This window comes from Macaca fascicularis, chromosome 13 (assembly GCF_037993035.2).
Source record: "Macaca fascicularis isolate 582-1 chromosome 13, T2T-MFA8v1.1".
Lineage (NCBI taxonomy): Eukaryota > Metazoa > Chordata > Mammalia > Primates > Cercopithecidae > Macaca > Macaca fascicularis.
This window is the reverse complement of record NC_088387.1, coordinates 64,903,431-64,916,758: the sequence shown is the minus strand read 5'-3', so window position 1 is coordinate 64,916,758 and position 13,328 is coordinate 64,903,431.

Sequence of the window (13,328 nt, the reverse complement as noted above, 5' to 3'; positions counted from 1 at the left end):
CAAACTCTTTGTAAGTTTGCACACTAATTGTAAGTTTGTTATTGTAACAAACGTAGACATTGGGTTTTTTGTGGAGAAGGGGGAGTAGAGCATATGGGGTAAGAATAGTATTGAGTGTTGCTGTCTAAATGTTATTTTTAAAATTGTTATATTTTTTAATCAAAATCTTTAATAACTCAATAGACATAATGCATATTAAGTGCATTGATAACATCAAAACCAGGTTTAAAGTGTCCATTTAGGTCATGGAGTGAAATAAATTAAGACATTTAATTGACATTGGCAGAAGTATATAAAGAAGTTATGGTTAAATAGGAAAAAAGCACAGGGGAGTGTCACTATTTGCTTAAAAAATTGACAAATACAAAATGAAAAATAATTTCTACAACCAGGTACAGCAAGAACAGTTTCTATGGAAATAGAACAAAAAGTGATTCAATCTCAAATGTAAAGCCTTTTCTCCAAGATAATTAAAGAAAGAATAGAAACCCATTTGACCTGCTAAATTAAATACCTTTAAATATCCTCTTCTTCACAGTAGTCAGAGTAATGTATTAAACTTCTCTAGTACTATCTATGGAACTTAAAATAACGTCTTTATATCATCCCATGCCCTTCAAATCCCTATATGAACTGGTTCTGGCAGCTTCCAATAAACATACCTTTTACTTTCCTTGCTTACAGAGCTCCAGTTTCACCAGCCTTTTGTCTATTTTACAAACAAGGTATTTTCAATTTAGGATTTCTTCATGCTTTCTCTACTTGTTCAACTCTTTTTCTGGATTTTTGTATAAAGGGCTCCTTCTCTTCATTCAGGTCTGTGCTGAGATGTCACCTTCTTTAGAAGCCTTTCCTAACCACATTTTTAATAACCTCCACTTCTACTGTATCCTACCCCCTACCTATTACTATTTTATTATGTGTATTAGTGATATCTAATGTTATATTAATTTCTTTATGTCGGTGTTTATTGCTTGAATTTCCAGATAGAATATAAGCTCCATAAGCATCCGGAATTTTTCTCTCCTGATCTCTCTTTTCCTAGTGCCAAGAATGTGACTGGCATTAGAGAAGACAAAATAAAAGATTTGTTGAAGGAATGACCATTTGCAAATTAGCCATTTGGGAAAAAGGAAAGCTCAGGAAGAAAAATCTCCCTTCTCCCGTTTAAACTAACTGTAAGAGATTAAATATACTGAAATGGATCGCTTGGGGACATTCGAGAAACATAACATTCAGTTTCTTTACGGTGGTTTATTCAATGAAAATGTGTAGGTTAGATGTGTTCTTATAGCCTTTTAGATTTATCGTGTGTTTCCTTTCTTCCCCCAGATAAAAGCTCTAATTGTTATTATTATTTATATTCTGAAACCCATTTAAAAGGTCCAAAAATTATAGTAAAAACTGGCTCTTTCTCAATTTTTAAAAAATTTTATGAGATTATTTCAGAGTAAGACATAAAATGTTGAAGTCATTTTGTGACATTTCAGCTTAAATCCAAAACATTTTTTTCCTTAATATGCTAAAAGACATTATTTTTTAATATACTCTTACAGATATTAAACAGTAAAAGCACAAGAACATTATGAACACAAGATCTCGTGAAGTAACTCATGAAGATATTTTATTTTAAAATCATTTCTCTATGTGAGTTTGAAGCAACATATTTAAGATATATAAACTGTTCATTTAGTAAATTGGAAAAGGCTTCTGTTCAGTATCAGCATGCCAAGAATTCTAACTCTCTATGTATTTCACAATTTGTTGGAAAATAACATATAGAAAAACAACAGTACATTCCCTCTGCTGTTCTACTATAGTAAATATCGACATTCTTGGAATGCTAGGATTTGTTAAAGCTCATTTAGGGCAGACTGTATTCTGTTTGAGATCAAAATTTTGTCTACTACTTGTAGAATCTACATAGAATTCAGTAAATCTATTCCCTAATTTATTTTTTAAGGGCATATATTTCAAGATTTTCATTGCCTAAAAATCTAGTAAATCTTTCTTAAACAGAATTTATATCTGGATTAAAGTAGGTAGCTCTTATTGTTGCAACCTATACTACTAGTAAAAGTGAATATAAGTAACGTATCATAGTTCATTTTAGTATGGTAATAATTTACACTTCAATGCTCACTAGGCATATATGTAACAACCACCAAGGACATTTAAAATACCAAGAGATTCAGTGAAATCACATGCAAAGAATTATTATTGAAGGACCTGGAAATTCTTCTCATTTTCAGTCAGTGATAAAGGAGATATCTGCTGCCTTTTACTGTTTCAAAGTGGAATATTTTAGCTAATGTTTCTCCCATCCTTTTAGGCCTTGCAATCTTCATGCATTCATTTTCTCGTTTTGTGTGAATATAAGCCACATCTTCCATAATACATGGTTTTAGTACCATTTGACTTTAGCTTCTGAACCATTTTTTTTCTTTCATTTTAATGACAAAAGACCTTCAAAAGCAACAAGAATTCCTTGATTATTTCTAGCTATCTAGTTCTTGCAGCGATCATGCAGATTGCTTTGGTCACACACTGAGAAAACCCCATAATTACAAGGATATTTATGATAGCAGCACTGCTATTTCAGGGAATTACATTATAGTTCACACTAAAAATAAAAGGGCAACACATTTTACATGCTGGTAGCTGGTTTCCCTTGATAGATGCACTTGCTTTTTCTGCAGACTTAAATTTATCCTTCACCATCTGCTCTTCAAGTTCTCCAGAAAATACAATATTGCAACTGAATTCCCTTGAAAGTAAGTTACTCTTCCTCCCTACAGACTTCCTTGACAGATTCATAGTCTCTCTTTGTTGTATTCATAGTCTTACCTGCATACAAATGCCCAGTATTTGTATAGCTCTAGTAATTTTGTACTTGAATTTAGAGAATACTTGGAGGAACAGCCAAGAAATCACTCCTATAACGTTTTGGGCATGACCGGGGAGATGACATGGGCAATTGTGTTAAAATAATTGAAAAAAGTTGTTGCTCAAGTAGCTATATTTTTGTTTATTGTTTTTTCTTTATTTAGTCATTCTTTTCACAAAAATTCATTGAAATATTTTTGCTTTAAGCAGTTTGGAAGTAATTGTACTAACGCTACTTATGCAGAACACAATATAATCCTGTTGCATTATTTGCGTGGTAGTGAAAGGATACTTACACACTCTCTGCCTAAAACAATCTCCCAGTCCAAGTGGCACTAACTGAAATTTGTTCAAAGATACTTGGTCCTTTCGTTTCTCTTGGAAGTGTCTTTAAAAATATATCCTGCAAATAGCCATGCTAATCCTTGTGATACAATTGCTTCCCTAAGCAACAGAGTTTCAGGGCAATTATAAGATACTTACAGGGAGAAAAGGAAAGAAGCAGGAAAATTGTAAAAGGAAGATTATGAATACGGGGAGGACTAGTGCATTATATATAGTCGATATAGTTCATAGATATTATTATTTAATAAATATGAAAGGGTGAACAGAAACTGTTAAAATAAGGCTCCCCTGTTGTAGGATAGTGCCTAGCCAGTCCTTCCAGGGATTTTGACTTTGCCTTTGGCTTTCAAATTAATTTGAAGTCCTACTTCGCTTCAGCCACTGCATTCTATTTTTCCCCCAAAAGGAAAAAAGATACTTTGCCTGCATCAGATATTGATAATTTATCAAGACATCAGAACATTAAAATAAAAAATCTTGATGTGAGATCAACCAAGGAATTCTTCATGTATCTTTCATCAGTTTTAAAACTGATTGCTACAGAGTTGGTGAAAACAGAAAAGGTATCTAGCCTCCTTTATTTTAGAAAAATCTTTCCACATTCAAAGCAAACCCCAAGGGTGTCTGCAAAGTATGTAGACACTTAGAAATGGTGCAATTGGTAAATAGATGAGAAAGTGAAGGTGTTTGTTCCAGTGTCTGCATGTGGGCAGCGTGTCTAGGGATCAGATGAACCTGATTAAAACTTTTGTGGTTATTTATTTGTGAAACAGCAAGTCAGACTTGATGTTGTTTGGGTCACCTTTTGTGCCATCACTCTAATTGCAGCTCTCTTCTCTGTAGGCCTAGAACATGCGGGTGTTCAGTGCTAGGAGAGGAGAATGCAAAAGTTCCCAATCACAGCTTCTGGTCATCTGAGAAAGATTCCAAACTATGACCCCCAAAGACTGACCTCGCTTCCCTGCACGTATACCACAGAGAGAAAATCTTACTTTGTCAAGGACATTGTTTTAGGCAGAAATAATAGCCATACCTGACACAGTGTGTTTTATTTAATCTTTGTTTTTCTATAGCAAATTAGAAAAAAAATGCACTATAGAATTTTCACATTATTTTTATTTTTTATTTATTTATTTATTTATTTATTTATTTATTTATTTATTTATTTATTTATTTTTGAGACGGAGTCTCGCTCTGTCGCCCAGGCTGGAGTGCAGTGGCCGGATCTCAGCTCACTGCAAGCTCCGCCTCCCGGGTTCGGGCCATTCTCCTGTCTCAGCCTCCTGAGTAGCTGGGACTACAGGCGCCCGCCACCTCGCCCGGCTAGTTTTTTGTATTTTTTAGTAGAGACGGGGTTTCACCGTGTTAGCCAGGATGGTCTCGATCTCCTGACCTAGTGATCCGCCCGTCTCGGCCTCCCAAAGTGCTGGGATTACAGGCTTGAGCCACCGCGCCCGGCCATTTTCACATTATTTTTAAAGGTTACTATCTAGAATCATATAATTTTAAGGCTGAATGAAACCTCAAAAGCAATCTAGTCTTTTTCTAATGCATAAATTCCTTTATAATACCCACTAACATGATTTATTAGCTCAAGTCCTTTAAGTTATTGGAACTCATTGCCTCATGAGACAATCCATTTTACTTTAGCGGCTTTGAGTGTTAGAAAATTTTTTCTTATATTGAGTTGAAATCTGTAGCCCTTTCTTCTCTGTAACCTGAACCCATTTGTCCTAATTTTGCTTCGTAAATGAGAAAAAGATAAGCTCTCATTTACTTGATAGTGTTTCATTTTTAAGCCACATATGGCCTAAGTCATTCATATAGTCTTTTTGATTTTTAAAAAATAACAAATTATTTCAAATATCTTCAACTTCTTTCTAAAGATTCACAGATGCATAGATTTTTATAAAATGGAAGAAATTTTGGAAATTATCTGTTTTTCTCTTGAAAACACGGTTCTATAAAATCCTAATTCTGAGATGAGAATAGTAAAAAAAATAAAAATAAAAATAAAAAATAAACAATAACAAAAAAAAAAAAATCAAAAAGATCACCATAAGATACTTATCTTTGGTTCAGTCTCTGTATTAGTCTGTTCTTACATTGCTATAAAGAAATACCTGAGACTGAGTAATTCATAATAAAAGAGATTTAATTGGCTCACAGTTTTGCTGGCTGTACAGGAAGCATAGTAGTATCTGCTCCTGGAGAGGCTTCCAGAAGCTTCCAATCATGGCGAAAGGCAGAGAAGGAGCAGGCACGTCACATGGTGAAAACAGAAGCAAGAGATGGGGCAGGGAGATGCCACACACTTTTAAATGAACAGATCTCAGAAGAACACACTCACTATCACAAGGACAGTACCAAGAGTGATAGTAATAACCATTCATGCGAAATCCACCCCACTGAGCCAATTTCTTCCTACCAGGCCCCACCTCTAACATGGGGATTGCATTTCAATACGAGATTTGTGCAGGGACACACATCCAACCTATATCGATCTCCTTATGCCTGTGATTATTGAACTGGAACACTCTTTCTCCTGGAGTTAGGTGAAAGGAGTCATAGGTAAACCTGGTGAATCTCTTTTTTAACATTAACTTTCTTTAAAGTTTTTCTCAAAGGAGTCTCAGGATTTTCATATTAAATAAAACCTTTGACATAATAAGAATTCAAATAAAAATTTGGCATGAAATATGAGATTTCAAATAATTTGTAATTTTCAGAATTCTGCTTTAGTCTAGTCCAGTTGTTCTCAGCCATGGATGATTTTGTTCACTGAGGACATTTGGCCATATCTGAAAACATTTTGGGTTATCACAATTTGAGGAGTGCTATTAGAATCAAGTGAGTAGGAGCTGGGATATGCTGGTAAGTCTGCAATGCACATGAAAGACATCCACAACAAAGAATTATTTTAACCAAAATTGTCAATAGTTTGGGTTTGAGAAACCCTGAATTTCTCAATCCTGGTTACCATTAGGGTACCTCAATGGAATGTTTATTATTCATCATTAATTATTTTGCATCTTTTAAGTGCAGAATAGAAAGTACTATCATGATAGTATAAACCAAAAGGATATCTGAGACAGGTCTCGATCAATTTAGAGATTTATTTTGCCAAGGCTAAGGACATGTCTGGGTTAAAGGAACATAAAATCACAGAAACAGTCTGATCTATGCCTTTTTCCAAAGATGATTTTGAAGGCTTTAATGTTTCAGGGGAAAAATGAGCTGGAGGGGAAAAAGAATATTATATGGTCACATTACTGAATCCACATGTTGCAAGAGAAGGAAGCAGGTAGAGGAATAGTCAATTATATATTTGTCTTGTGCTCTGTAAATCAGCACTTTACATAAGATAAAGTGAACATAGAGTAGCTACCTGTGGGGAGATCTGGCCTTTTAGCTGTGACCATCTGCTTAGGAACACAAGGAAAGACAGTTTTGTTTCTTGTATTACTCAGCTTTCAGCTTATTTTTTTTTTCTTTTAGGCGCAGTGAAATGTGGTCCTGATATTTTATTTTCCTTTCACAAAAGGAAAGGTTTTCTTTTTTTTTTCTTTTTTTAATAGAGGAGGCTAGATGCCTTTTCTGTTTTCACCAACTCTGGAGCAATCTGAATGATCTCCAATCATCTTTTTTTTTGGTCTTCTCTGTAGTCCCATGAAGAAGGTTGACCCCCCTCGTATATTAAAATACCACATGTAGGGCTTTAACACTGAGACTAGGTTTCATAAAGTACTATGTATCTCAGGATTCTTCAGACAAACAGAACCAAGAGAATGTGCATATAGAGAGAAACAGATTATTTTAAGGAATTGGCTCACATGATTATGGAGGATGACAAGTCCAAAATCTGCAGAGCAGGTTGGCAGGCTGGAGTCCCAGGAAAGAGCTGAGGTTGCAGTTCAAGTCCAGAGACCATCTGCTGCAGATTCCTTCTTGTTCAGGGTAGAAAAGTCTTTTGTTCTTATTATGTCTTCAAGTGATTGAATGAGACCCACATGCATTATGGAGGGCAATTTGCTTTACTCAAAGTCTATTGATTTAAATATCAATCTTTCCCAAAATGCTCAGACAGAAATATCCAGAATAATGTTTGATCTAATATCCAGAAACTGTAGTCTAGCCAAGTAGACATACAAAATTAACCATCACAGTGATTTTCTCCTAAATGCATTGTGTCTCATCCTGTGCTCACTCTGTACCTCTTTAAGAGTATTAGAAGAGATCAATGATGCAGGGATGGCCACGGCTTGTCAAAGGGCTTGTATCACCAGCCTCTCCTCAGCAAAACAGGCAATTATAGCAATTTTGGTTTGGTCCATGTGCTGCATGATTCATGTTTTACTTTGCATTTATTTGTAACGTACCTATGTTATTATATTAGGAAAGGCTGACCTCTGCTAGAAAGTTCCACCTAAGTCAGGTGGATCTCTACAATAAGGGAGAAGACTACCCCTAATATCATCCTATGCCCAATTTCTGCCTCCAAAGAAAGAAGAAGTAAACACTAAAAGGCAGAAATGAAATCCACAGGCAGACAGCCCAGCACTGCACCCTGGGCCTGGTAGTTAAAGATCGACCCCTGACCTAATTTGTTCTGTTATCTATAGATTACAGACATTGTATAGGAATGCACTGTGAAAATCCCTGTCTTGTTTTGTTCCGATCTAATTACCAGTGCATACACCCCTAGTCATGTACCCCCTGCTTGCTCAATCAATCACGACCCTCTCACATGCACCCCCTTAGAGTTGTGAGCCCTTAAAAGGGACAGGAATTGCTCACTTGGGGAGCTCGGCTCTTGAGACAGAAGTCTTGCCGATGCCCCCGGCCGAATAAACCCCTTCCTTCTTTAACTCGGTGTCTGAGGAGTTTTGTCTGCTGCTCCTCCTGCTACAACAGCTTTCAGGTAATTCCAATTACTCTTTGAGTTCTTCTCTGAGCTCCAGTGAGCCTCTTCCAGTGAGCAGGGATTAGGGTGGGAGATGTCTATGCATGGTAGCAGTAATGACATGTCTTTCTTGCACCTTTTAGATAATAATGTTTCACTTTATCTTTTAGAGAGATTTTATTTCAATGTATCAAGAGGGCCTTAATCCTTCCTTCAGGTTGGCTAAACTTCAGACAGCTTTCTTCCTGACTACAGGCCCCTGACTTACCTTTTCTTAGCGCGCTTACTTAGAAACTCTGCAATTGTAAACTATTCTTCTGCCCATTTGAAGTGTATGTAAATCTTCCTCCAGCCTCTTGTCAGTTTTATAACCCAGGAAATGGCTCTCTGGAGGACCTGGGAATTGTCCTTGTGAAATGTAATCAAGGAAGATAGCACCCCATTTCCCAGCCTCTATGGATAGCTAGGAGCCTAAGTTAGATGGGCACTAATTATCAAACACAGATGGCCTAATCAAAGAGAAAAATGGTTTGCCAACTCAGCAATAACTTAATGTACTCAATGCATTTTGTTTCAGCAAAGTTGATTTCAGTCTTTTTTCACTATCACAATAGGCTGAATATTCTTCGTTGCCTGTTTAACTTTGTCTGGTGCACATTTTACTTTGACAGTATTGTTAAACTAACTCTCAACTTCCTATACTATAAGGATAAGTGATGATATTAATTTCAGGTACCATGACGGATCAGGAATCACAGGATAAGCAGTTTTCTGTGGTAGGCAAGTTTCATTGAGCTTTTCTAATTTTTCAAGGAGAAACTAGGTAGCTATTATCTTTGAGGGGTGACATGCAGAAAAAAATGAAACTTTTCCCATATTTTCAACAGTACATGATTTTAAAGCTGTCTTACCTTCAAACATCTCAAGGCATTATTCTGAAAATTCTAATTTAAAAATTAATTTCAATACTTTTCAAATGTCAAAAGTATAAGTAATAGTAAGGATAGAGAGGAAAAATTGAAAAGAAGCAAAAGCTGTGTAAATATATTTAGAAAGAATATAAGAAGCCATTTAAGTTTTATTCAAATTTGGAAAGCTATCCATAGACCAAAGAAATAGAAAAATACATAACTTTTGCTTGTAACTTCTTATACTACTACTCAATGTATTTTCTTTTATAGACCTATTGCCTACCACTTCTCTTCCTTTGAAACCTGAGATGCTAATTCTGTAAAATAAAGATCAGGAAACAGTAGATTTTAGATTTTACCTACCCAATCCCACTGTATCATATTTTTATCTAAATTTTTCTCCCAGGGTTCTCTTTAAAAAATTTGTGAGTATATAATTGGTATATATATTTACGGGGTACATGAGATATTTTGATACAGGTATGCAATTCCCACTAGAAATGTAGAAGGATTTCTTTTTCTCCACATCCTCATCAGCATTTGTTCTTGCCTGTCTTTTGGGTATAAGCCATTTTAACTGGGGTCAGATGATATCTCATTGTAGTTTTGATTTGCACTTCTCTGATGATCAGTGATGTTGAGCACATTTTCATATGCCTGTTTGCATTTGTATGTCTTCTTTTGAGCAACATCTATTTAAATCTTTTGTCCATTTTTTTGATCAGATTATTAGATTTTTTTTTCTCCTTTACAGTTGTTTGAGCTCCTTACATTGTCTGGTTATTAATCACTTGTCAAATTGGTAGTTTTCAAATATCTTCTCCCATTTTATGGTTGTCATTTCACTTTGTGAATTGTATTCTTTGCTGTGCAGAAACTTATTAACTTGATGTGATCCCATTTGTTCATTATTGCTTTGATTGTCTGTGCTTGTGGGGTATTACTAAAAAAATGTTTGCCCAGACCAATGTCCTGGAGGTTTTCCCCAATTTCTTGTTGTAGTTTCATAGTTTGAGAACTTAGATTTAAGTGTTTCATGCATTTTGATTTAATTTTTTTATATGGTGAGACATAAGGATCTAGTTTCATTCTTCCATATATGAATATCCAGTTTTCCCTGCAACATTTATTGAAGAGACTGTCTTTTCCAGTGTCTGTTCTTGGCATCTTTGTAAAAAATGAGTTCACTGTAGGCATGTGGATTTATCTGTGGGTTCTCTCTTCTATTCCATTGGTCTATACGTCTGTTTCTTTGCCAGTGTCTTGCTGTTTTAGTTACTGTAGCTTATAGTATAACTTGTAGTCAAGTAATGTGATTCCTCTAGTTTTGTTCTTTTTGCTTAGGATAGCTTTGGATATTTTGGGTCTTCTGTAGTTCCATATAACCTTTAGGATTGTTTTTTCTGTTTCTGTGAAGAATGTCATTTGTATTTTGGTAGAGATTGCATTGAGTCTGTAGATTGCTTTCGATAGTATGGATATTTTAACAATATTGATTCTTCCAATCCACTAATGTGGAATTTTTAAAAGGCTTTGTGTTCTCCTCAATTTCTACCATCCCTGTTTTATAGTTTTTATTATAGAGATCTTTCACTTCCTGGATTAAGTTAATTCCTACATACTTAATTTCATGTGACTATTGCAAATTGAATTATTTTTAAAATTTGTTTTTCACATTTTTCACTGTTGGCATATAGAAATGCTACTGATTTTTGTATGTTAATTTTGTATCCTACAACTTTAGTGAATTTGTTTCTCAGTTCTAATAGTTTTCTGTGGAGTCTTGAGACTTTTCCAAACAAAAATAATATCATCTGCAAACAAGGATAATTTGATTCCTTTGTTTTTAATTTTAATGCTCTTTATGTCTTTCTCTTGTTTGATGCTGTAGCTACGACATCTAGTACTAATGTTGAGTAACAGTGGTGACGGTCGGCATCCCTCTGGTGTTCCAGAACTTAAAGGAAAGGCTTTCAGTTTTCCCCCATTCATCTTGATACTAGCCATGGGTCTGTTGTATATGGCTTGTATTATATTGTGGTATATTTTGTCTATCTCCCGTTTTTATAGGATTTTTGTCATGAATAGATGTTGAATTTTATCAAATGCCTTTCAACATTAATTGAAATGATCATGTGGCTTTTGTCCTTAATTCTGTTGAGACAATGTATTACAGTGGTTAATTTGTGTATGTTGAACCATCCTTGCATCTCAGAGATAAATACCACTTGGCCAAAATGGATAATCTTTCTAATGCATTGTTGAATTTGGTTTGCTAGTATTTTGTTGAGGATTTTTACATCAGTATTTATCAGAGACATTGGTCTTAGTTTTCTTTTTTTGATGTGTCTTTGAGGGTAATATTAACCTCATAAAATGAGTTTGAAAATATTCCCTTATCTTTTATTTTTTGGAATAGTTTGACAGGATTGGTGTTAGTTCTTCTTTAAATGTTTTGTATAATTCAGCAGTAAAGTCATCAGGTCCTGGGTTTTCTTTCTGAGAATCTTCATATGATGGCTTCAATCTCATTCTTCATTATTGGTCTGTTCAGGTTTTGGATTTCTCCTGGTTCAAACTTGGTGGCTTATATGTATCTAGGATTTTGTCCATTTCTTCTAGATTTTCTAATTTATTGGTGTGTAATTGCTCATAGTAGCCATAATGATCCTTCGAATTTCTGCAGTATCAGTTGTAATGTCTCCTTTTTCATTTCTGATTTTACTTTCTTTTTTTTTCTCAGTTCGTCTGGCTAAAGATTTGCCAATTTTGTTCAACTTTTAAATAAACCAACATTTTGTTTCATTGATCTTTTTTTCATTTCAGTTTCGTTGATTTTTGCTCTGATCTTTATTATTTCTTTTCTACTGATTTTAGTTTGGTTCACTCTTGTTCTTCTAGTTCTGCAAGATACCTTATTAGATTCTTCATTTAAAGTTTTTATTCATTTTTGACGTAGGTACTTATAGCTATAAACTTCCCTCTTACTATTGCTTTTGCTTTAACGTATAGGTTTTAGTATGTCACGTTTCCATTATCATTTGTTTTAAGAAATTTTTCACTTTCCTTCTTAATTTCTTCATTGATCCACAGGTCACTCAGGAGCATATTGCGTAATTTCACGTATTTTATAGTTTCAAAAATTCCTCGTTATTAATTTCTGGTTGTATTCCATTGTGGTCAGAAAAGATACTTGATATTATTTCAATTTTTTAACATTTTAAGACATGTTTTTTGGGCAAAATATGGCCTATTCTGGAGATGACACATGAGCTGAGGAAAAGAATGTATATTCTGCAACTCTTGCATGAAATGTTCTATAAATATCTATTAGATTATTCAGTCCATTGTACAGATTAAGTCTGATGTTTCTTTGTTGATTTTCTGTCTGGAAGATCTGCCCAGTACTGAATGTGATGTGGTGATTTCTTCAGCTATTATTGTATTGGGATGCTCCAGGTTTTGGTGTCTGTATATTTAAAATTGTTATATCCTCTTACTGAATTGACCCCGTTATCACTATGGAGTGACCATCTTTGTCTCTTCTTAAAGTTTTTGTCTTGAAGTCTGTTTTCTCTAAGTATAGCAACTCCTGCTGTAGTTTGGTTTCCATTGGCATAGAATATCTTTTTCATCCCTTTATTTTTAGTCTATGTGTGTCTTTATAGGTGAAGTGTGTTTTTTGTAGACAACAGATCAATTGATCTCGTTTTTTCTTCCAGTCAGCCTCTCTATATCTTTTCAGTGAAGAATCTATTTCATTTTCATTCAATGTTATTATTTATAAGTAAGAACTGCCTCCTATCACTTTTTTTATTTGTTTTCTGGTCTTCCTTCTTTCTTTTCTTCTGGTTTTCCTCTAGTGAAGGTGATTTTTCTCTGGTGATATGATTATTTTCTTACTTTTTTTGTGTGTGTATACATAGTATATAATATATATATATATATATATATTTGGTTTGAGGTTAACATGAGGCTTCCAAATACTGTCTCATAATTCCTTATTTTAACCTGATAACAACTTAGCACTATTTACCTAAACAAACAAAGAAAAAGAAAATTAATGAAAACTCTACACGTTACCTTCACATTTTGTTGTTTCTATTTATATCTTATTATACTATCTATGTCTTGAAAAGTTATTGTAGTTTGTTTAGAGACTTTAGTTTTGCACCTGATAGTGACATTGACAATGCTATAATTAACTATAAATTTATACTGTTTTAAAGTTATTATATGTAATAATGAAAATATTACATCTTTTGAAAATATAAGATAAATCT